This window comes from Bos indicus x Bos taurus, chromosome 14 (assembly GCF_003369695.1).
Source record: "Bos indicus x Bos taurus breed Angus x Brahman F1 hybrid chromosome 14, Bos_hybrid_MaternalHap_v2.0, whole genome shotgun sequence".
Classification (NCBI taxonomy): Eukaryota; Metazoa; Chordata; class Mammalia; order Artiodactyla; family Bovidae; genus Bos; species Bos indicus x Bos taurus.
The window spans coordinates 16595799-16622196 of record NC_040089.1 but is presented as its reverse complement, the minus strand read 5'-3'; the positions used below and the strand labels follow the sequence as shown (position 1 = coordinate 16622196).

Genomic DNA, 26398 nt, shown 5'->3' with positions numbered 1-26398 from the left:
TTTCAATGAATATTCAGGGTTGATTTCTTTTATGATTGACTGGCTTGATTTCTTTGCTCTCCAAGTGACTCTCAAGAGTCTTCTGAAGCACCACAGTTTGAAAGCATCAATTCTTTGCCACTAAGCCTTCTTTATGGTCCACCTCTCACATCCATATAGAGCAATGGCCTTAACTGTCCCCACTGTAACCTCAGCACCTAGGAAGGGCCTGGCACAGAGCAAGTACCCAATAAACATTTATTGAATGAGTGACTGTAGGGTGAAGTTCTGAAGGAGAGGTCGTGTTTGAAAGCACATTGGCCAGAAGGCTCTACATTATTTCAAAATCTCTCAGCCTTGTAACTTGAGGGAAGAGGACAATTCTCTATACCCTCATTTCTATATTTCCTATGACACTGTCTACTACCAGGTACTGGTTCATAGTAGATCTGAGGACATCAACTAAATAGAATCTATAGAAATTCTAAGTAGTCATTATAGTAATGGAGAAGGAGGAGAAGGTGGGAGCTCTTGAATGAGAAGAGCTGGAGTGAAGCCCCAATTTCCTTTCTCACTCACTGAACAAACTTGGGTGAATCACTGGATTGCTCAGCCTCAATTTATTAATCTGTACAATGGGTATATTAATAGCAGTAGTCTTTGTCACAGGGCCATGGGGAGGCTGTCTATCTGGGAAGGGCTCTGTAAACACTGAAATGTCCAGAGATATAAGTTGCAGTGGACTCTGGCCAAGGCAATTAGGAAATGCTGGAGATGCCCATAGGACTGTTGGCAGTGCCCTTGGCCTTCAGATGGACACTGGGCTCAGAAGCTGAACTTGCTGGGTCCAGATTTCCAGGTCTTCGCTTCTATAAGCTCCTCTTGTCATCACCTTCTTTACCCTGCTCTCCCCCATGGCTTTTTCCTCCCTCCTCCACCTCTGGTCTCTTTTTATGCTGGCTCATCCAGCCGGTCTGGACTGCCAGATGAAATGTAATTCGATAGATAGCCTGAGTTATCTAGAATTACATTCCAAAAACATCTCTGTGTTTCCTCGGCAGGGGGAGGGAGTGGAAGGAAAACAGGGACCAGGGCACAAGAGGGTAGAGAGGACACTCTGTAGCCATGGTCTGCCTTTTCTTCTATGAAATCTGGCTGTTGGTTTCCTAAAGCAATTTCCCCAAACAGTGCCAGCCCTGTAGGTAGAATAGAGAGTCTCCTATTGGCTATGATTTGAAAGGAATTAGAAGACCCTGCCCTGGTCTCTCTTAGTGGTCTGACATTCTCCCATTTCCTGCACTTTTGATTCTGAAGCTAATATTTTCCCAGTTGAAGATCATAATTTTTATGATCTCTTATTATCACCTGGGCTCCAGTTAGGGATATCTCAGACTGCAAGGGCCTGGAACACAGAAGATAGGAAAGACATGATTTTTTGATAGAAAAGACACAATCAGGAAAGTGCAACCTGGAGAGGACCAGAGGGAAGGAATTCAGAGTTGTGGGGCTTTAAGATCTGAACTGGGGGAAGGATGGAAAAATTGAGAGGGAGGAGCAGGGGAAAGGGCTGGAGGTACTTAGATACTGACCTGCACACAGTAACTCTGCGCTGCCTTGGAAATTTTAAGCCTCGACCAGCTGGTTCATTATTCATCATCATGAGTTAAGGTTAGTGAAGTATTATTATGTTTCATTCTGTTTTAAGGTGCTCTTTATTTGGTCAGGATGAACATAGTCCTGTTGATCTTTTAGGCTTTCATGATAACTTTAACCTCTTCACCTCATATTTAAATTATAAAATCATGTGGAGAGGGACTTCCTTGGTGGTCTAGTGGTTAGGACTCTGAGTTTCTGAGTTTCCAAGGCAGGGAGTGAGAGTTTGATCCCTGGTTGGGGAGCTAAGATACCACATGCTGAGTGGCACAGCCAAAAAACAACAACAAAAAAATTAAGAGCATTTCAATTAAAAGATAATAATAACGTGGAGAAGACTGTGAACTCCGGAGAACAGCATCTGATTTCGGTGCCTGAAGCTTCCTCCTCAGGCTCATGGTCCCACTCTTTCCCTTGTCTGCGCCACCTCTGCACTTTTCGGGCTCCCCCCCCCCCCGACCCTCCCTGGAACTCCCTCACTCTCCCTTCACCTGTACCCTACTGGAATCCCTCGAAGACGAGCCCTGACTTTATCATCCTATGAAGTTTCTCATGATGCCTGTGTCACGTGCTGAGCCTCACTCACTTAGTTGCCCCGCACGCACGCATGTCCCTCTCCCGTCACAGAGGTGAGGGTGTGCCTGCTTCTCCACTCCGCTCCTGGCCCCGCCCCTCTGGCTGGGTGCGATGCACAGAGTAGCCCTCAAAGGGTGCTTAATAATGTCTGTTGAATTGAATTGGATGCAGCTGGTGCACAATGCATTTCTGCAGTGATTTCAGGAGCCTCAGAGAGATGGTATCCAGAGCTGTGATTGATGACTGAAACCCCCTCTCTCCCTTACAGTCCATGTAAAGGTCTCATTTTCTCTTCAAAGGAATGCTTACCAAAAGGTACATTAGGTTTCTAGCTTTCCTGGGAATATATATATATATATATATATTTTCTTTTAATTTGGCTGTGCTGGCAACATTAGTTGTGGCACATGGGACCCTTGATCTTCACTACAGCATGTGGGATATTTAATAGCAGCATGTGAACTCTTGGTTGTGGCATGTGGAATCCAGGTCCCTGACCAGGGATTGAACCCAGACCCCCAGCATTGGGAGCACAGAGTCTCAGCCACTGGACCACCAGAGAATTCCCTCTCCTGGGAATATCTGTTCAAATATCCTAACCACAGAGCTCTAAGGGGTTCTGTATTGAAATATAGACAATTTCTCTAAAAAGATACACTGTATGGCATATAGTCAATATTTTATAATAACTTTAAATGGAGTATAATCTACAAAATATTGAGCCACTATGTTGTACACCTGAAACTAATATAATACTGTAAATAAACTATTCTTCAGTAAAAAAGTGTTCAGTTCAGTCACTCAGTCGTGTCCAGCTCTTTGCAATCCCATGGACTGCAGCACACCAGGCTTCCCTGACCATCACCAACTCCTGGAGTTTGCTCAAACTCTTGTTCATTGAGTTGGTGATGCCATCCAGCCATCTCATCCTCTGTCGTCCCCTTCTCCTCCTGCCCCCAATCCCTCCCAGCATCAAGGTCTTTTCCAGTGAATCAGTTCTTCGCATCAGGTGGCCAAAGTATTGGAGCTTCAGTTTCAGTATCAGTCCTTCCAATGAATATTCAAGGTAGATTTCTTTTAGGATTGACTGGTTTGATCTCCTTGCAGTCCAAGGGACTCTCAAGAATATTCTCTAACACCACAGTTCAAAAGCATCAATTCTTTGGTGCTCAGCTTTCTTTGTGGTCCAACTTTCATATCCATACATGACTACTGGAAAAACCATAGCTTTGACTAGATGAACCTTTGTTGGCAAAGTAACGTCTCTGCTTTTTAATATGCTGACTAGTTTTGTCATAGCTTTTCTTCCAAGCAGCAAGTATCTTTTAATTTCATGACTGCAGTCACCATCTGCAGTGATTTTGGAGCTCAAGAAAATGAAGTCTGTCCCTGTTTCCACTGTTCCCCTATCTATTTGCCATGAAATGATGGGACCAGATGCCATAATCTTAGGTTTTTGAATGTTGAGTTTTAAGCCAACTTTTTCAGTCTCCTCTTTCCCTTTCATCAGGAGGCTCTTTAGTTCCTCTTCTCTTTCTGCATTAAGGGTGGTGTCATCTGCATATCTGAGGTTATTAGTATTTCTCCTGTTCTAAAAAAGAGTAGAATGAATAAAAAGATTAAAATATACACTGTATTCCATATACTACCCAGAGAGGTAGTATAATAATCAGTTGAACTTGGGCTTTGCTACCAGCCTGTTTGGGCTCAAACCAGTTGCTGATCTGTAGAGTTCCTACCACACAGGGATGTTGTGAGATGAAATATGTTAATATTCATAACGCAAGTGGAGCAGAACCAGACATGTGGTTGGTGCTCAGCAAGCAGTGTTGGTATTATTATGTTATTGTTATGTGCTACTACTGTTATTTTCCATCTGCTCTTAATGTGACTGGGCCCCTTTGCGCAGCCCCTTCTCTCACCCTATACCCACCTTGAGACCAAACTCAGCACCTTACTGGATCCTTCCTCAGATCAAATTGAATTCCAAAAGTTTTAGTGAAAAAAAAAATGCCGACTTTACTCAAGATTACTTGGGGGAAATCTGGAGGATGATAATGCATACTACAAAGCAAAACTTAAAAAGAATTCCCCTTTTAAGCATCTTTGTTCTTTTTCCAAAGTTCCACTGTCAACACGAGCAACCTCATCTCTCCTCCCTGCCCAAATATTCTCCATGACTTTTGGTAGCTTCTCCAGCCGTCCAGACACATCCTCTTTGGGATTCACGTTCCTGGGGAGGCAGGGAGGGTAGAGTACAAATGACCGCCCCCCACCCCCCACATGTAGGATGTTAATTCACAGATAGTGCTATTAATTATTATTAATATATATGGCAAAGATTAAGTGTGAATGTTAAGCACCTAGGGTTCCTGGATGCCCCAGACTGCAAAACCCACTCAGGTTACCTGGCTGGCCAGGGGTATGTTAGGGCTGGTTCAAGAGTGCAAGTTGTGAGCATTTCTTCCCAGCTCTGCTACTGGTAACTCGAAATCAGCCATGGTGGGAGTATTTACACTCCAGAAATGGGCACGCGCTAGCGACCAGGGCTTTCCCCCGAGAGTGGTTGTTAAGCGTTGGTCAGCACACCACTGCTGGATCCACTGGCGCACATCTTTCTCTGGCTTTCATGCAAGACTTTGGGGGTACCCTTGTTCGGCTTTCTGCCTCCTATGTTCCTGGTATTCTATGTCAGAATACATGGCCGAAGAGAATTGTTCTTAGTTCTACCCCCGTCTAGCTGTCTTCACTCCTTCTCTTTCTTAGGCTTACCTCTATTTATTTCCCCTGATATTTGAACTCTTCTCTCTGTGTTAATGAATCTAGGTCATGCTTCAGACTGTTCAGGTCACTGTGCATTTTTTGGGGGTGGGGAGAGGTGTGAGTTTTCAGCACGCCTCATAACAGTGTGTGTGTGCTCAGTTGCTCAGTTGTGTCCGACTCTTTGTGACCTCATGGACTGTAGCCCACCAGGCTCCTCTGTCCACGGGATTTCCCAGGCAAGCATACTGGAGTAAGTTGCCATTTCCTACTCCAGGGGATCTTTCTGACCCAGGGATTGAATCTGGTTCTCCTGCATTGGAGGCAGATTCTTTACCTTCTGAGCTTAAGGAGTCATATAAACTAAGCATGTGTGCATGCTAAGTCGCTTCAGTCATTTCCAACTCTTTGAGACCCTGTGGATTATAGCCTGTCAGGGTCCCCTGTCCAAGGGATTCTCCAGGCAAGAATACTGGAGTGGGTTGCTATTTCCTTCTCCAGGGGATCTTCCTGACCCAGCAGACACCCCAAAAGGCACACCATAGCCTATACATAGACTTGCCACAAAAAATAGAAGTTAATCTACAAATGGTGATAAGACTGGGAGAATGAGAGAGAGAGAAACTAGTGGGTCCAGGTAGCTAAATGAATGCAAGGAGTTCCCACCAATCAATAGGGGAAACGGTGGTTAGCTTGTCTCCCTGGACCAGAGTTTTGTACTCTAATCCCAAGGGCCCGGAAAGGCCAAATATTCCCAAGGCTGATTTTCCTGGCTGCCTTTGGGCCTCTCATGCCAGTGCAGGGGAGAAATCTGATGGACTGGTGCCCAGTCTGCAGCGAGGAGCTGGCTGGCTCCAGAGCGGGTTGGCATTATCCAGATCCCATCTGACTAACATGGAGTTGTTGACAATGAGGGAGGGTAGAGATTCCTAAAAGAGGGAGCAAGACAGCCATAAGAGGCCTGGGGCTCTCAGGGTGCGTGTGCTGTGGAATAGACATCCTGGGCTGTGAGTGTCCACACTGTGAGCCCTGAGAGGGCAGGGCTCTGCTCTTGTTCATGGTTCTGTAGATGACCACCGGTCAAGTGCATGTCGAGGCCAGGGGATATACCAGCAAATACCACATAGCCTGTGCCATCATGGAATGTAGTGTAACATAATGCAACAGAAACACAATCAAGCCATTGCACGACAGTGTGGTTGGTGAGTGCTCTCAGAGGCATCTGGTACCAGGGAGGCACATGGATGGGGGACCAACCATGAGTGTCAGAGAAGACCTCCTGGTTGCTTGTGGTTGTGTTAATTGCTCAGTCGTGTCTGACTCTTTGCGACCCCATGAACTGTAGCCTGCCAGGCTCCTCTGTCCATGCGGATTCTCCAGGCAAGAATACTGGAGTGGGTTGCCATTCCTTTTTCCCGGGGGTCTTCCCAACCTGGGAATTGAACCCAGGTCTCCTGCATTGTAGATGGATTCTTTACAGTCTGAGCTATCAGGGAAGCCTGAAGACTTCCTGGAGGAGGTGATATTTACGTTGTGACAAAATAAATAAGATTTAGCCAGGAAAATGAGGTTCATGTTGGGGAGAGACAGGAGGAATAGGATTTCAGGCAAAGGAAAGAGTATTTACAAAGTCTGCAGATGAAAAGTGCATGGTGTCATCCAGGAAGTATAAGTGGTTCAGAAGTCCAGAGCCCTGACCAGCAGGTCCTCTTGGGGTGGGCCTGTGTGTGTGGTGCTGTTGCCTCATGGTTTCATGGATGGGAACTTTGTGTTCCTCATCCATGGAAGGCGTACTCCAGTATCATGGGCTTTGACTTCATGAGAGCAGGGCATGGGGGATCACAACATCTGAGTTAACTTCCTTGGTCTGTGGTTGTCTCCTCTGTAAGCCATCTGGGTGGGACAAGAAAGCGGTTTTCAAATGGAAGGAGATGTCACTATTTCTCTTGCTTTCTGTAGTTCCGTGTTTTTGTTCTTTAATTTTTAAATTTTGGCTGCACCGGGTCTTCATTGTGGTGCCGGCTCATCGTTGCAGGGCATGGGCTTCTCTTGTTTTGATGCCTGGGCTTAGTTGCCCTGCTGCATGTGGGATCTTAGTTCCCCAACCAGGGTTCGAACCTGCCTTCTCTGTATTGGAAGGTGGATTCTTAACCACTGGACCACCATGGAAGTCCCTGCAGCTCTGTGTTTGAGGTGGTACCATTAATACTCTTTGGATGATTGAATTGTTCCTTTGACCAGATGTGTTTTCTACTGCTGGTCCCCACCGTCCTGCCCTGCTATGTACATGGCCTGCTCAACCAGTACCCTCAATGTTGATAATACCATAATGGTATTATCAACCATTATGATAAAGGTTGATAATGGTATCATGGTCTCACCATCCCCATGACCTGCCATAAGATTCTTCTCACAGTTCTGAAAACTAGGTGCCCTGGAGCTTCATTCTCTGGGTGTGGGGGATAGTTCACTGTGGCACCAGTGACCTCATGGATAACCAGGGTTGGTTGGCTGGGCAGGTGACCCCCCTATCCCTGCTGCTCTGTTCATGCCATCCCTTGAGCTACAGGACAGACACAGGGAGAGCCAAGGTGGAAAAAGACAACCTCCTTGACTGAGGGAGGCACAAGCTGGAGTCAAGTTTGAGAGAGGAGCTGTGATTCCCATTAGTATCTTATCACCTCCCTGGGCCCCAGCTTCCTTATCTATAAAACAGATTAGGCGGATGCTGTCTGACTTGTTTGCCCACCTCCTGTCCAAGTGTCCAGACCAGATGGGACAGAGGCCTCCCAGGTATAGGAGGGGAGCTGCATGGGTAGGGTGAGCTGAGAGTCCTGCTGCGTGCAGACCAGAAGGACGAGTCACAGGGATGAGGGCAACTGAGGGAAGTGGAGTGTGCCCAGCTGCCCCTTCTGGATGGGGCTGAGCTCTGCAGTTAGTCCTGGTGCCCTTCACAGGCCTCCCCTGACTCCTTTGTTCCATCTGGCCTGCATGGCTGAGGATACACCGTCAACCCTTTGGCTTCAGTTTCCTCCCTGATGCCCTTGTCATTCCCTCACCCAGCTTCCTCATGCCCCGACTCGGGGAATTTCCCCAAGGCCTCTGAATCATAATGGTTGCCTCCGTCTGTTGAGTAACTTCCATTTGTTGTGTCTGGTGCTGCACTAAGATTTTCCACACTTTATCTCATTGAGTCCTTATGGAATGCCCTCTGAAAGCAGGTTCTGCCTGAATGTGCTTCTCCTCATCTTCACGTGGCTGGTTTGTTTCCATCCTTCACCCATCAGCCACCTGTTTGTTCTAATGTTTCACTGCCCTCTTTCTCCCACCGATTTCTGTCACATCATCCTGTTTGGTTTTCTTTATAGCATTTGTTACAGAAATCATCCTCTGTTGTTCTGTGTTCTCATCACTCCTCCCTGGGATGTAAATTCCCCAAGAGCAGTGATCATGAACGGTTTACCCTCCATTGTCCCCTCCCCACCTCCCAGCATCGAGAAGGGTGCCTGATGTATACTAGGTATTCATTAACACTTGTTGAATGAAGCAATGCTTTTGCCCCCATTTCACATGTAAGGAATTAAAGCAGAGAGAGCCTAAGTCACTTGTAGTTAATACAGTGGCACAGCTGGTTCAAACCCAAGTTGCCCGTGTCCAAAACAGACATCTTTAATCCTCATGTGTTTCTGGCTCCATCCCGGTATGACCTTTTTTTTAAGACTTGTTTTTGATGTGGACCATTTTTTTTAAAAAGTCTTTTTTGAATTTATTACAATATTGCTTCTGTTTTATGTTTTGGCTTTTTGGCCAGGAGGCATGTGAGATCTTAGCTCTCTAGCCAAGGATCAAACCTGCACCCCTGGGAAATCTCAGTGTGGCCTTCTTTTGGTCTGATTTCTCCTTCTAGGCTGAAGTGGACTGGGTTGCTTTTCTGCTCTGACATACAGCCTAATTCATGCTGGTCTTTACTTTTCTTAACATGAAACCCCTTTTTGCAGAACTATGCTTCTCATTTCTCTCTGCCTCCAGCCTGTGTAAATAGTCCCTGGTGTGGCTTTTTTTTTTTCCATGGGCCTAGAAATTGCAGGAATCAATGCCTTGCTTATCTCTCCACCAAGCTAACTTTCAAGAGGGTTTCCAATTACTGACGAGAATACGAGGATGGATATTTGAGTCTTTGAAAAATATTCTGAAGGGAAGAAAAGGTGAAGATCCATAGCCCATTTCTCTTAGTCATTTTTCAGGGAAATTGTAAAAACAGAAAATCTTGTTCTACCAAGAAACAATTCATGATGAAAGTACATCAAAATCACATATAGAATTGGCAAGGGAGGCAGCAGCAAGACATGAAACTCCATCCCAGTTCTGGGAAGAATCAGAGGAAACGGATGTGACTAGTTCTGTCCTTTCTCAGACTCTGTATTTATGGCATATAAATAAAGAAGGGATTGGATGAGGAGAGATGGGAACACGAAAACAAAAATGTAGGCTTCCAAATGATATTAAAGTGAGGTTGATGAAGTCATGACTGAAACCTCCAAAGTGTTTGTCTCAGAACATCTTAGACCTGTCCCAGACTGCAGGGTCCAACTCTGTGACCTGAGAACAGACGGAAGGAGCTCAGCATTTCCTGAGCAGCTCCCCTGCTGTGGTTTTTCTTCAACCATGAGTGCTCTATCCCCTGCAAAAGTCAGTCTTGACACATGCTTTAAATGAGCCATGATTGAAATATACTATATTTAACCTGCCCTCTGACCCTACATTAAAACACAAAATCCCTCAGATAAGAGAAAATAAAATTCCAAGGAAGTCTGGTTTAGAAATAGAGTCTCCCATGTACCAACCTCCCCACCCCAATTTCTTTCTTGCTAAGAGAAATTTCTACAAAAAAAACAAAACAAAACAAAACAAAACAAAAAACTCAAGAAGCAGTATTGCTTAAAACGAGTCACTTGGTTGTATTTTTTTTAATTGGTTTATAACATTTTATATGTTTGATGTGTACAATATTATATTTTAACTTCTATATAGACTATAGCGTGCTCATCAAAGGTTTAGTTTCTGTCACCATACAATTGACCCTCTTTAACCATTTTTCTCTTCCCCCATCCCTGTTCCCCTCTGATAACCACTGCTCTGTTCTTTGTATCTATGTGTTCATTTTTGTATGGTTTGGTTTGTTCATTTAGCTTTTAAATGCTTTATTTAAAAAATTTTAAATGAGTGAATGAAATCATACAGCATTTGTCTTAACTAGAATTCTACTGGAGACAGAGAAAGCTTAGCACGTCATTTTCTTGTCTGTGTTGCTGTTGGAGCTCAGCTGCTGCAGAGGCTGTGAGCTACTCAGTACAGGTGACCGTGAAAGGGCTTTCCTTGGACCCGGGAGTGTAAACAGTACACTTGTGGAGGTCAGATAGATGCACAAGGTGCCCTCAAGAAAGAAGATTCCCCAAGCAACTTTGAACCTTTTTCAAGCTCATGGAAATATTCTCCTTGGATGAGATGAGGAAACAGCAGGAAGTTGTCTATACTTTATACCTTGGCAGGTGCCTGGGAAAGCATGAAGCCACAGGAGAAACTTGTGTAGTTTCCCAAAGTTTGTTGTTGTTGTTCGGTCACTATGTTGAGTGATTCTGCAACCCATGAACTGCAGCGTGCTAGGCTTCTCTGTCCTTCACTATCTCCCAGAGTTTGCTGAAGCTCATGTCCATTACATCGGTGATGCCATCCAACCGTCTCATCCTCTGATGCTCCCTTCTCCTCCTGCTCTCAATCTTTCCCAGCTTCAGGGTCTTTCCCAATGTCAGCTCTTTGTATCAAGTAGCCAAAGTATTGGAGCTTCAACATCAGTCCTTCCAGTAAATATTCAGGGTTGATTTCCTTTAGGATTGAGTGGTTTGATCTCCTTGCAGTCCAAGGGACTCTCAAGAGTCTTCTCCACTACCACAGTTTGAAAGCATCAATTCTTTTGTGTTCAGGCTTTTTTATGGTTCAACTCTCACATCTGTACACGACTACTGGAAAAACCGTAGTTTTGACTATATTGACCTTCGTCGGCAACATGATGTCCCAAAGTTTACTATTTAGGATTTGGGAAATGTATTTGCTTTTTGTTAAAATAAAAACATGCATATAAGGCAGAGCAGAAGGCAAAGTCACATAGAGTTTTTTTTTTTCCTCAGATTCTTACCTAGATTTATGTTTTTAATTGAAGTATAGTTGCAAACTCACATAGAGTTTTAAGATGAAACAGTTTCAAAGCAAGGATGCGATTGTGGTGGAGCATTTGGAGCTCTGTTGCCCTCAGAGGTCACCTGCTTCTATGGGTTTACACACCTGTGTCATTCAAGGTCATGGGTCTGTTTAAGGAGTGTTCACACAATGGACCACATTGGTTCTCTGAGGGGATAAAAGTGCTGATCAAAGGGGAACCATTAGTTAGTGTGGGTCAGAGGGGAAAGAGCTTGCAGTGCCCAACCAAGGTCACTGTCCAGAGACAGAGATTCCTCTGGAGAGTGTGAGGCTGTCCTAGGTCAAAGTCATCAGATATTTAAATCATATTTTCTTATTTTTTTTTTAACTGCCTTTGTCCTGACTTCCTGCTCTCCTAGCAACCTTCCGTTGTAGTTCGGTTGCTCTTGTCATTTTCCTGCAGAGCAGCATCTGGCTTTCCTGGCAGTTACATTTCTCGCTGTAAATCAGTGGCTCTCAGCTGGGGACGATTCTGGCAACACCCCCACAGGGGACATTTGGCACCATCTAGAGACATTTTTGGTTGTCACAATTGGGGGAGAGATGTGATACTGGCATCTGGAGTATAGAGGCCAGGAATGCTGCTACACGTGTCATGACGTCACCGCCACACACAACAGTCACCCAGCCCCCAAAGTCAACAGTGCGGAGGTTGAGACACCTCGCTGTAGGTGATAAGTCCATATTTCTCCATCAGTCACCACTAAGCTTAGCTACTTTGAATTTGCTGCTGGGAGGTTAAACCACTCAGGTCTGGTATGGCAAAGTCTGCTTAGCCTGTTGGGCTGAAGACAAATACCTGAACTGTGCTGAATTCACCACTTAGAGTTCTGGGCAGCCCACTGGTCTCCCCTGACTTAAAAATTCTTGGGACTTCCCCAGCAGTTCAGTGGTTAAGACTCCACACTCCCAATGCAGGGGGAACAATCCCTGGTCAGGGGAGATCCCATATGCCACATGGCACAGCAAAAAAGAGAGAAAAAAATTATTTCCACTTTCTCTTGTCATATTTTAAAATACTCTTTCTTTTGCTTTAAAAAATTCAATAAGTGAAATAGGAATTTTAAAATATTCTTATTTTTCTTTCACTATAAAAATTCAGTAAGTGAAATATGAATACATGTAATAAAATTTTAGACAACAAGGGACACTTTCTCTGACACTTGAATTCATACAAACACATCTATTTTTAAAAATACAGGTCAGATCACACCCTGTACCTCTATGACACTTGCATTCTTTGCTTGTCATCCTACCTGTGACAAGACAAGGAGATCTGCCTTATTGTTTTTAATTGTTGCACTTGGTATTCCCTAAGATAGATATGTTGCCATCAATTTAACTGATTCTTCATTGATTGTCATTTCAGTGGTTTACAATGTTCTGCTATTACAAGCATCCACGTTAGCGTTTTGTCCATATATCTTTCTGCAAAGATGTCCTTGTGGGGTTGTCAGTTGTGGGTTTGCATGTGAACTTAATGGAGTTGCTTCCACCTGCCCTTCCAAGAGGTTAAGCCAGTTTCTACCCCAACCGGCAATGAGTGGGTGTGTCCTTTATCTTGCACCCTCAACAACATAAATTTGCCCAGTCTTTGAAAATTCTGCCAATCTGATGAGCAGACAATGGAAGCACCAGATTGTGCATCACTGGTTACTAGGGAGGGTTCCACAACTTCTCATAAGCAAGGGGTGGTCTGTATGCCTCTTGTTTTCAGAGGCCCTCAGTTCCTGGAAAAGAATAAGATTCACATGTCAGCCCAGAGTTCTGGGGATCTAGGCTCTAGGGAGACTCAGAAAGTCTTCTAGTTTCCTGTCTCCTAAGATAAACCGGCTGTAGAGTGGCAGAGGGAGGGAAAGGATTTCTTTGTGTCTGGATCCTGGCCTCTGCTTTGGCCTAGAGTTGGCTGGAACAGGATGACAAATGGGGAGAACTGAGGTGGGTGTCTTTCAGCTCCCAAACTTCAGGACAAGTGAAAGTAACTGCAAACTCTCTGCCTTCCAGACACTTCCCCTCTCCACCAAGGAAGAGCTCACACCTGTGATTGATGCTCTTTTTGCCATCATCTGGAGTTCTTGAGCTCTTTTCTTCAGTTTTACCACTTACTGTATTTGTATTATCATCATGGTTAGCCATTTGCACTTTTTACCCTCATCTTAATCAGAAACCCTTGGAGTTATTCATCCCTGCATCTCGACGCCTAGCACCTTGCCTTCTAGTAATCGTAGCTTCTCTGTGAATGTCAGTGGAAAGGGTGTTTTTATTTCTTTATCTAAATAGAAGGATCTTTGACTAAAAGTTTTGGTTCACTCATTTTTTTTGGAAAGCATACAGAAGTTGATGAGGTGAAAATAGGTACCCACATGAGCTCTACAAACCACCCTAAGGAAAAAAGAATATTTGAGAAGATGTATGTATATACATACATGTGCATATATTCATGGCAGGCATGTTTCCATGTATATATGCACATGTATACACATATATAGATAGATATATATTATATGTATATATACATTATTGTAATTTTTGACCATTTTATTTTTCTATTATAGCAACAACAAAAGACCCTGATGCTGGGAAAAATTGACGGCAAGAGAAGGGAGCAACAGAGGATGAGATGGTTGGATAGCATTATCAACTCAACAGACATGAGTCTGAGCAAACTCTGGGAGATAGGGAAGGACAGGGAAGACTGGCGTGCTGCAGTCCATGGGGTGGCAAAGAGTTGGACACAACTGAGCGACTGAAGAACAATAGCAATACCTATTCCTTGTTTAAGATTTCAGATAGTATAGAAGGTATATGTGAGATAAAAAAGCTTTTTGCTCTCTCCTGACCTCACCACCCCACTTCCTAGAGGTGCACATTCACCCATCTTCAAATGTTAATTTTTATAAATTAACATTATGGTTACAAGCATAAACCTAAATGTTGTCACATGTTTATTTTTTGACTTATGATATCTTATCAGTTGGACAATAGTTCTTGGCATCTTGCAATTGTAGTTGACATTTAGCAGTCACATGACCTACTACCTCTCTTTTCCTGTCTCATTCTTCTCTTTTCAGAGTCACTTCTTGATGGTTGCCACTTTTATCACAGCCAGACCTCGGAGGACAACCCTTTGAAAGCAGACAGGGTGAATTCCTGGCCGGTCAAATCATTAGGTAGAAATTTCCATGGGTTCCCATTTCCCGAGCCTGAAAAAGTGGCAAGAGCACTAGTTTCTGTTTTGATTTGTTTTGCTTTCCCTGGAAGATAACTCAGAAATATCTTCTTTAGTAGACTGCTGCCAACAAACCAAATTCCACCATGCATATTCTTGGCTTCATTAATTTTTTTCCCATTTATTAAAATAATATTTACTTGACCATGTACCCAGCTCCTAGAATGATTCTAGTCTGCTTCCTCTAGGTAGGCTTTTTAAAATGTAAAAATATGTTAAGAGAGGGGATTCAGCTCTTAGAAAACTTTCTAAAAATGCTAAAAACAATGCATAAGAATAACATTAGAAAATGAGATGGATACTTAAGTTGAAAAAATAAAAACACCGGAGACATGAAGGTGTGAGGTTTTAGAACAGTTAATTTTGAGTTGCAAAACAGAGAGAATCTTAGGATACCAAAAGCAGAAGTTCAAGAGTGCTGTTTGTTGGGGATAAGAACTATTTCTCTTTTGGAGACACAGTTGGGATGATGGGATAGAACCCGTGAAAGGGGAAGGGGGTACATAGGGTGCTCTGAGAAAGCCTGCCCAGCTCCACTGTTTTTAGTTGTGTGATGTGGGGCAAGGTATTCAGCCTCTCTGTGGCTCAGTTTCTGTATGGGTTCTTGTGAACATTAAAGGGTATTATGAGTCTGGTACGGTGCTTGGCACATAATGAGCCATTGCTATTATATTATAAATATTATTTTTACTGAGGCGATTAACACTAACAGTCTATTTTATGTACAATTTCAGAACAAGCTGGAGCAGACCTGATGAGTAGTTGATCTTGGCTGTATAATAGTTTAGTGACAAGGGTATTTAATTATATGGGCTTTGTTCTAACATTTATTGCAAGAAGAATATGTTGTTGCAAGAAAAATATGTTGTTGCAAGGAGAAACTGAGATTAATACAAAGGTTGTGATATTATACTGAGTAAAGAGCAACTGTGTATTTGATGAGGAAATATATTAATTCTGTGACAGGATGTGCATAACTGTTTCTCCACGTTAGATGGGCTAAGGTGCTGGACCTATGAGTGAATAAACCTGTAGCAACTCCTCAGAGTTCAGACAGAGGGTCTAGGAGGAACTGATGAGTCTTGCTAAATTATGGGTTGTCATCCCAAAGTTTTCAAGTGGTGGATGGTTGTGACACATGCCACACGTCCTAGTCACTGAAAATGGGTTATTTTGTCGCATCCTTGTAGAGACACACCTACCTGAGAGAGTAGCTCCTTAGAAGACGCGTCACCCATGGGCCAGGTTAATGAATCCAAACTAAAGATCTGAGAAGGTAGGGGTGAAGTTTCGGTGAGAGAAACAGGCTAGAATCATAAGGGGAAAGGAGGGGCCTATGTACCAGGAGATGGCAGAAACTTCCCTTCAAACTTCACCTGAGAGGAAGGTGGCAGGTGGCAGGTAAGGTGATTGGGCAGAAGGTAGGGCTTCTTTAGCCTCAGAATCAACCCAAAAGCTCTGAATTAAATGCAAAATATGAGGACTTCCCTGGGGGATCCAGTGGTTGGGAATCCACCTGCCAACTCGGGGGACATGGGTTTGATCCTTGGTCCAGAAAGATCCCACATGCCACAGGGCAACTGAGCCCATGTACCACAACTGCTGAGCCTGTGTTCCAGAGCTTGTGCTCAGCAACAAGAGAAGCCATAGTGAGAAGCCAACGCACCACAACTAGAGAGGAGCTCCTGCTCGCTGCAACCAGAGAAAGCCCGTGCACAGCAACAGAGACCCAGGGCAGCCACACATACAATTAAAATAAAGAAATAAATAGATAAAATAATGAAAAACCTGAAAACAAAATATAGCATTGGTGATCTAATTTTCATTTTTAACTCCAGGATTTTACTGTATGTCCTTTTTCTTGATCAACAAATTAATATTGACCCATTATAGAGAACTATAGAAAGTTACATAATTCCATTATGTAGAGACAACCCCTGATAACATTTTGATCATTTCTTCTCAGTCTTTGTTCCCATGTAGGTATTTTTCTTTGTTTGTGACCATGCTCTATTCATTATTTTACATGCATCTTTTCTTTATTAAATTGTATTTTATTACTTTTGAAGTTGAGACATAATTGACATACAACATTATATTAGTTTCAGGTGTACAATGTGATGATTAGACATTTGTATATATTGTGAAATGATGAACACAATTAGTCTAGTTAACATCCATCACCATACATGGTTACAATTTTTTTTTATACAATGAGAACTTTTAAGATCTGTATTCTTAGCAGCTTTCAAATATGCAACACAATATTACTATAGTCAGCATGCTGCACATTAATTTTATAACTAAAAGTTTGTACTTTTTGACAGCCTTCGTTCATTTTGCTCCCCACCCTCATCTCTGGTAACTACCAATCTCTTCCCTGTTGATGAGTTCAGTTTTTTTTTTTCTAATTTCACGTATAAGTAAGACCATATGGTATCAGTCTGTTTCTGTCTCACTTATTTCACTTAGCACAATGTCCTCAAGTTTCATCCACAGTGTTGCAAACGGCAAGATTTCCTTCTTTTTATGGCTGAATAATATTCCATTATAAACATATAGCACATTTTCTTTATCTATTCATCCAATGATAAACACTTTGGTGGCTTCCATGTCTTGGTGTTGTAAATAATGCTGCAGTGAATAGGGGGGTGCGTTTATCTTTTTGAGTTACTGTTTTTGTTTGCCTTGGATAAACACTCAGAAATGGAATTATTGGATCATATAGTAGTTCTGTTTTTAGTTTTTTTGAGGAATCTCCATAGTGTTTTCCACAGCGGCTTCACCAATTTACATTCCCACCAGCAGTGCACAAGTGATTTCTTTACTCCAAATCCTTGCCAACGCTTGTTATTTCTTGTCTTTTTGATAATGGCCATTCCGGTAGATGTGAAGTGATCTCAATGTTGTTTTGCCTTGCATTTCTCCAATAATTAGTGACATTGAGCACCTTTTCATGTGTCTATTGGCCATCTATATGTCTTTGTAAAATGTCTATTCTCTTCCCATTTTAAAATAGGATTGTTTGTTTTTGCTGTTGAGTTGTATGAGTTCTTTATATATTTTGAATCAGTTCAGTTCAGTCCAGTCGCTCAGTTGTGTTCGACTTTCTGCGACTACATGGACTGCAGCATGCCAGACTTTCCTGTCCATCACCACCTCCCAGAGCTTGCTCAAACTCATGTCCATTGAGTCAGTGACATCATCCAACCATCTCATCCTCTGTCGTCCCCTGCTCCTGCCTTCAATCTTTCCCAGCATCGGGGACTTTTCCAGTGAGTCAGTTCTTCACATCAGGTGACCTAAGTATTGGAGCTTCAGCTTCAGCATCAGTCCTTCCAATGAATATTCAGGACTTCCTTTAGGATGGACTGGTTGGATCTCCTTGCAGTCCAACGGACTCTCGAGAGTCTTCTACAGCACCACAGTTCAAAAGTATGAATTCTTCGGTGCTCAGCTTTCTTTATGGTCCAACTCTCACATCTATACATGACTACTGGAAAAACCATAGTTTTGACCAGATGGACCTTTGTCAGCAAAGAAATGTCTCTGGTTCTTAATATGCTGTCTAGATTGGTCATAACTTCTCTGCCAAGGAGTAGGCATCTTTTATTAACCCCTTATCAGATATATGACTTGCAAATATCTTCTCCCATTTGATAGCTTGCCTTTTCATTTTGTTACTGGCTTCTTTGCTGTGCAGAAGCTTGTACTTTAAGGCAGCCCTACTTGTTTATTTTTGCTTTTGTTGCCTGGGCTTTCAGTATCAAATCCAAAAAATCATCACCAAGATTGATATCAAGGAGATTGTCATTTATGTTTTCTTCTCTTAGTTTTATGATTTCAGGTATTACATTCAAGTCTTTAATCCATTTTAATTTTGTGTATGGTATGAGATGGTGGTCTAATTTTATTCTTTTGCACATGGATGTCTAGTTTTACTAACACCATTTACTGAAGAGATGCTCCTTTCCCATGTCTTTTCCATATAACATTATGTCACCACATTTTCTTGTAACTTTTAAGACCCCTTTGTGAACATTATTTTTAATGCCTGCCTAATGTTCCATTGTATCAAAGAGACATGTATTACTCAGCTATTTTCTTAATGTTGTTTTTCTAGTTATAAATAATATTAACGTGATGATTCTTATACATAAAATCTTCCCATATTTCTTTTTATTTTTTGGCCATGTGGCATGTGGGATCTTAGTTCTCAGACAGGAATTAAACTCATGCCCCCTGCGTTGAAAGCATGGAGTCTTAACCACTGGACCACCAGAGAATTCCCTGTTGTCCATATTTCGTTTTTATTTTATTTATTTATGGATGCTCTGGGCCATGGTGCTGCTCTTGGGCTTTCTCCAGTTGCTGCTGGAGGGGATTATTCCCTAGTTGCGGTGCACGGGCTCTCACTGCGGTGGCTTCTCTTGTTGCAGAAAGCACAGACTTCTGGTGCTCGGGCTTCAGTAGTTGTGATACACGTGTCCATATCTCTGATTGCTTCATTAAGATAGGTGCTTAGATGTGTAATTACTGTGTCCAAGGGAATGGCAGAATGGTTTTTGGAAAAGTTATTTATACTCTTAGCTGGTTTTCATAAAGCATGGGCATTTTACAAGCTCTATTTATGTGCCTTCCCAGAATCTCAGTTTCCTATTCTCTCTCCACAATCGCACAGGTTCTACTCCTTCCTCGCCTTGCTTTCCCGGCTCAGGGAGTCATACTGGAGTCACTGTTGTACTTGGCTGTCAACTTATTGCCTGATTGCTAGTGATTTCTCAGAATTTGGGATGGTACATTTTCTCACACTTCCTAAGGACTTCCAGATACAGCCAGTGAAGAGGGAGGAGAATTCTAGTGCTGAAAAACAAAACAAAACATAACCCAACAAAATAAAACCACAAAACAAACAAGCAGCATGCATCCCACTGAAGCTCATATACTTGGAGTGGTCCACAGTGTCCCAGCCTTTCTCTCCCTACTCCCAAGCTCACCTGAGAAGTTGCCAAAGGGCAAAAATGAATAAGAATGGTTGTCTTTCCTTCCTCTCTCTCCCCTCCTTCCCTTGCTTCCTTTCTTCCTCCTTTAATTCATCCCTAATCCATTATCTTTTCATATTGTACATCATGTACATCATGAGAAATGCTGGGCTGGAAGAAGCACAAGCTGGAATCAAGATTGCCGGGAGAAATATCAATAACCTCAGATATGCAGATGACACCACCCTTATGGCAGAAAGTGAAGAACTAAAGAGCCTCTTGATGAAAGTGAAAGAGCAGAGTGAAAAAGTTGGCTTAAAGCTCAACATTCAGAAAACTAAGATCATGGCATCCGGTCCCATCACTTCATGGCAAATAGATGGAGAAACAGTGGAAACAGTGTCAGACTTTATTTTTCTGGGCTCCAAAATCACTGCAGATGGTGATTGCAGCCATGAAATTAAAAGACACTTACTCCTTGGAAGGAAAGTTATAACCAACCTAGATAGCATATTCAAAAGCAGAGACGTTACTTTGCCAACAAAGGTCCGTCTAGTCAAGGCTATGGTTTTTCCAGTGGTCATGTATGGATGTGAGAGTTGGACTGTGAAGAAAGCTGAGCGCTGAAGAATTGATGCTTTTGAACTGTGGTGTTGGAGAAGACTCTTGAGAGTCCCTTGGACTGCAAGGAGATCCAACCAGTCCATTCTAAAGGAGATCAGTCCTGGGTGTTCTTGGAAGGACTGATGCTGAGGCTGAAACTCCAATACTTTGGCCACCTCATGTGAAGAGTTGACTCATTGGAAAAGACTCTGATGCTGGGAGGGATTGGGGGCAGTAGGAGAAGAGGATGACAGAGGATGAGATAGCTGGATGGCATCACCAACTTGATGGACATGAGTTTGGGTAAACTCCGGGAGTTAGTGATGGACAGGGAGGCCTAGCATGCTGTGATTCATGGGGTCACAAAGAGTTGGACACGACTGAGCGACTGAACTAAACTGAACTGAACACATTACCTGTTAGCTGCCAGGCACTCTGGGCCTCCCTGGTGGCTTGGTGGTAAAGAATCCACCTTCCAATGAAGGAGACATGGGTCCCATCCCTGGGTAGGGAAGATCCCCTGGAGAAGGAAATAGCAACCCATTCCAGTATTCTTGCTTGGGAAATAGCATGGACAGAGGAGCCTGGTGGGATATAGTCCATGCGGTCACAAACAGTTGGACACGACTGAGCCACTAAACAACAGCAACAACAACCAAGCACTCTGTTAGATGCTGGAGTTTAGGACAGGCAACACGAGGTTTGGCCGTCAGAGTTCTTAGCTATAGCCCAGAAACTGATTCTAATAAACTTATGAATAAGAGGGATGTGTCAGAAGACTACTGCTCACTTCTCAGAGTGATGGAGAGCAGGAATTGGGCAGCAGGCAGGGCCAAGGGAGCCAGGCTGCAGAGAACACAGCCCAGGGCCTACCCCAGGGGCAGTCTGCTGGTTAGGACTCACTGCCAGCGCCACCCTGCTGGGACAGCCCCCACGAAGGCTGGAGCACGGAAAAGTTCTGAGTGAACCTCCCTCTTTGCTTTCCTCCCCCCAGATTTTTATTCCTGGGGAGGAGGCCTCTGTTTGGTTGGGGCCAAGTCATGTGATCATGACTGCAGGGAGAGTACGATGGCTCCCTTGACTTCTGTTGGGGAAGTCAGAGGCCTGGCTTTTCACTGTCTCTCACTTAGTGGAGGATTTTCTGCAAATAAGAAGGGAGTATTCGGATTCTGGGAACTACCTCCTCTACCACCACCCCGTCACGCATACAGATAAATGTCAGAACTTTAGGGCTTTGCTGTCACATGGCTGATTGCTAAAGCAGAAAGGTCAACAGATGACTATACTACAAAAGGAATGATGGTGCCTCCTTCCTCATTCTAGGTGAAGGAAGGGAAAACTGAACACCTAAGAAATATTAAGAAGATTAGAACTTGGAGACTCATTGAAATTGGGAGGTGATAAGAGAGCAAAGGAGATCAGGGTGCTGCCCAGATGTCAGGTCTTAGCAAGAAAATGGGTGGTGGAGAGACGATCCCAGGTTTTGAGGGAAAATCAAGTGTTTGGTTTTATACACGCTCAGTCCAGGAGAGCCCAAGTGGAGATGTCTACACGTGGCTGTGTGCAGTTCATTCATCAATTCATAGATTAATAAACAGATTTATTAATCACTGATTATGGTCCAGAAGCTGTTCCAGGTGCTGGGGGCATAGCAGAGAACAGGAGGTGACCGTCTTTGCTCTCATGATGCTTGCATTCTCTGGGAGCTCTGCTCAGGAGCACAGCAGAACAGGAGGGGTGAAGTTTTGGGACAACATAGAAGGGTGTAGAATGGAAGAGAAGAGGGCCTTGGATGGAGCACAGGACACACAGGACTTAAGGAGGAAGAAGAGACTGCAGTGGAGCTTGAGAGTGAGCTGCCATCTCCCACCTGTGGCCTCTCCAGTTCTGAAAGCCGTGGCTGGGATCTGCCTGGAGTTGTTCAATAGCCTTGAAACAGTCCCAGAGCATCCAGATGACAGCTGGTGTGGGGCAGGTGCTTCTGATGCTGTGGTCTTCAGATGGGTTTCAGTATCAGTCTGCTCTCCCTCCCTCTTCCTTCCCGCAGCTCTGTCTCGCAGAGGCAGGCTCTTTGTCTACTCTGCAGCAGACACTGCTGTACAGCAACACCTCATCCATCACACACACACACACACAAAAACACCAAAAAACCTTTCTTCCTGCCTCTGAGGTAACAGCGTCTTAATGCAGTGAGTATCTGGGGAGGTCCTGACAGTGGATGGCAAACCCGGTGGGCTGCCTAACATCCTACCTTGGATTTCTCTTGGCTGGATTCATATCAATTTATCTCTGTCTGTACCCCACAGTACATAGTGTCCCAGTTCTGGAACTGCTGGCATTTATTGCTGTGCCGAGGAGGCCCATTGCATAAGTCCTCCTGAAAGAGGACATTGTCCTGATCATTTTGACATCCCTGCCCTGGGGAGCCACAGCCTGAGAAATAGGCCCCCACCTTCCCCTCTGCCACCAGTCAGACTCCAGCATCTTAGAACTAGAAAAGAGTTTGGGGGAGTGTATTAGTTACGATTCTCTAGAGAAACAACCAACAAACAACCACACATTCATACATATACATATTATATCTAACATAGACACACACATATATACATATATACTTAAAAAAAAAGGAATTGGCTCTTATAATTATGGGCTCAGAAAGAGTATAAAATAAATCTACAGGGTAAGCTGGCAGGCTGGAGACCTAGGAAGAGATGAGTTTGAGTCCAAAGGCCATTTGCTCGCAGAATTCCCTCTTGCTTGGGGAAGTGAATCTGCTTTACTCGAAGTCCATTGTGCCACCTGGGAAGCCCTATTTTATACATAACAGTATATATAGGTCACTCCCAATCTCTTCCCAATCCATTCCATACTCCCCTTCCCATCTTGGTATCCATACGTTTGTTTTTTTATCAAAGTCCACAGATTAAAGCTTAGTCTCACCCAAAGCACCCTCACATAAACATCCAGAATAATGTTTGACCACATACCTGGGCACCATGGCCTAGCCACATTGACATGTGAAAATAACCATCACAGAAGTCATTGATTTCAGCCCCTTCACTTGGCACTTAGGGAGATGGGCGATGGCGGTCCAGGGAGGCGCTGTGATCCGCCTGTAGTTGTGCAGCAACTCAGTGGTGGAGGTGGTGGGGTGGTTTGCCAATGGAGATGCAGGAGTCCTGGCTGTGGTCCTGCCCTCTTGCACTACTTCAGGCACTGTGGTGTTTCCCCACCGGGGCAGAGCAGAGACCAGAGCACAAGGAGGTTGCTTATTGCTTTGGCCCCAAATAAAGGGGAGTCCCACCACATCATCATTTAGTTGCCTTGGACTGGCTTGTTTATAGAGGTGCAGTGTATGTGTTAGAGGAGAGCACATTGGAAGCTTGCTGTGTATCTTTGGGGATCTTCCAGCTTAGTACCTCAGTTAGAATTCCGGGAAAGTGAATGGCCGAGACCTGAGGATGTTTTCCTGGAATGAATGCCTTTAATCAAGCCATAAACCCCCTCTGCAGGATATATCTCACTGTCTCCCTTGTTTTCTAGGGGAATTTTACAGTACAATTTTGAGCACTTGCCATGTACCTCAATAAATACTTGTTGGGTGATGAATAATGCAAAATTCATCTTGACTTTCAGCCCAGGTTGGGAAGATAGGGTGTGATTCTTCACCATGGCTCTGACTCATCTTCTGAATGGTCAGTCTAAGTCCCGCCTCTTTCTTCATGTAACCTATCAGGTACCTGCTCACTTACCAGCACCTGGGATTCCCCTCCTGCCCTGGGAACACACCACCTCAGAAGTCCTGATCTTTAAGTCACAGAGGGTGGGTGGACTTGGAAGGACAGGGCTTTCCTTCCTTTGTGGAGGAGCTGACTTTAGAAGTGACAACCACTGTGTTATATACTGGTAATGGTCATGACCGTGGTTATAACAGTGGCCTTTCATTGAGAGACCACTATGACCAGCCTTTGTGCTAAGTAAGCACTGTGTTAAGTTTCTGTGTGTTTGCTCACATGTTCACATCTCTCTGCCCTTGTGGGCAATTGTGGAACCTGGTTCTCAGAATTACAAGTTTTTCTATTGAAAAACTTTCTATTTTGAAAATATTATGAAAAATTTTCTATTTTCTTTTGAAGCAGACTAGAATACCCAGGAAATGACCCAGAATAGTGAGAAGAGTGTTAATATGATATGAGACACATGAAACTTGGGATTGGTCCAGGGGGACTGCAAATATGGTATCATAAGGAGGAATCTCTGAGAAGCATTTTTGAGTCATGCAGGGCTAAGAGCCCCTCATTTGCTGATCGTGTTGGTGAGAGAGTTCATCCTTAGGTAGGTTGATAAGGAGTCCGGGGCCCTTGAGAAAGAGACAGGGGTCTGGGGCTCTCAAGCAGAAGAAAAAGACAAACTTTTTTCTACATTGCTTTGTCTTTGTCAATATAACAATAGAATCTTCTGACTAATGTTGTTATCTTAAGATGTATGTTGTGGGAGTGGGTCTGGTAAAAGTATATAAGGCCTTGCTAAGACTAGCAACTGGGGCACCCTCCGTCCCCCTTCTGATGTCTATGTCAGAAGCTTTCTCTGTCCCTTTTATACTTTATAAAACTCTGCTACTCAAAAGCTCTTGAGTGATCAAGCCTGGTCCCTGGTCCCGAAGCTAAATCTTCTCTGGAGATCACGAATCTGACATCATTTACTGGAGCCTTTGTAGAGGAGGACTTTATGGAAAATAATAGGGGAGCTCAACATTACTGTGGATGACCTGGTTTAAGTACTGCCTCTCATAATGCCCAGTTGGTGCTCAGAGATGTGACTCCCTGCCCCAAGTCAAAAAAGGAACAATGATGGGAGCTTGGAATAAATCCTAATAGACAATATTATTGAATCAATTAGGGATGCTTTAGGCTGTGAGTGACGATTGATTTTTTATTTTATTTAATTAATTAATTTAGTATTATTATTTTTTTTTACTTTACAATATTGTATTGGTTTTGCCATACATTGACATGAATCCACCATGGGGGTACATGTGATTTTTTAATTCTTTAAAAATATTTATTTGGCTGTGCTGGGTCTTAGTTGCAGCACGCGAGATCTTTGATCTTTGTTGCTGCATTTGGTATCTTTAGTTGTGGCATGCGGATTCCTAGTTGCAGCATGCAAACTCTTAGTTACAGCATGTGGGATCTAGGTCCCTGACCAGGGATGGAACTTTCCCCCTGCATTGGGAGTTCAGAGTCTGAGCCATGGACCATCAGGGAAGTCCTGTGGCAATTAATTAATAGTGGCTTAAATACTCAAGCATTTATTATTTCACTTAAAAACTCTGAAGAGCATTCTGAGGTTGGTTCATCAGCTCTGGGTCTTATCAAGGATCTAGGGTCAATTCTTCATTTCAGCTTTTCTGTCTTTAGCTTTTGACTGTTGCCTTCATGTTTATCACAAAATAGCTACCACAACTCCAAGCATTTCATCTCAATTCAAGGAAGAAAGATGAAAGAAAGTGTGTGTGTGTGTGTGTGTGTGTGTGTGTGCATATGCAGGTTGGGGACTCTTATGTGTATTATATCATGCCTGCCTCCTTTATAGGAAACCAAAAAAAAAAAAAATTCAGAAGCCTCTCAGATGACTTCTCTTAATCTCTCATAAGCCATAACAAGGTCAATTAGACATTCTTGGGCACAAGGGAGACTGGGAAAGTCAGTATCTAATAGAAGAATAGGATTATCTTTTACTGAATGTTTGGTATATACCAGGCACTTTGCTAGGCACTTTACATGGATTTTCTTACTTAATCCTTATTGCCATTCTAGGAGGTACATGCTACTGTTTCCTGATTACATGACTGAGAAGACTGGGGTGAAAAAGTGAAGGAACCTGGCTAGAGTCAGTCAGTGATGGAAAGTGGCTTGGAGGCCAGATCTGCCTCCCACTGCTACCTGAGTTGTTCATCAGCAGAGCACATGGTATCTCAGAAACTGACCCTTATGTGGGTGAAGACTGCATGAGAAAGTTGTTCCCAGGCTTCCCTATGTCTTATCTGTACTCTGTAAAAATAAAAAAAAAAAAACAAAAAACCCGGGAGCCTATCATGACAGATTAAAAAAAATCCAGTTTTCCCAAGGTCTTTCATATCTTTATAGATATAAAAAATAAGTTTTAAAAGCAAATAAAATGCTATGTCTTGTAGTAAATTCTATTTCGTAGCTTTAAAACACAAGTGAAAGTAACAACTGCTCCAGCAGTCGAAGACGGCGGTGATGGTGAACGTGACGTGTGCTTATCTACACGTACTTTCCTGCTCAGCCTAGAATCCGTGATCGCTGTGTCAATCAGCCCTTGCCCTCTCTCCCTC

At 43.5% G+C, this 26398-nt stretch overlaps 1 long non-coding RNA gene across 2 annotated transcripts; it reads left to right on the top strand.

The window, feature by feature from the left end:
• The first annotated feature begins 1453 nt into the window (after positions 1–1453).
• LOC113903940 lies at positions 1454–19646 on the top strand. 2 transcript variants are annotated; one of them, XR_003514353.1, is made up of 3 exons: positions 1454–1647; positions 14295–14393; positions 19134–19646. It is a non-coding gene; the product is annotated as an uncharacterized LOC113903940 (long non-coding RNA). The 2 variants fall into 2 exon arrangements; XR_003514354.1 differs by lacking the exon at positions 1454–1647 and adding an exon at positions 13912–14024.
• The last annotated feature ends 6752 nt before the right edge of the window (positions 19647–26398 follow it).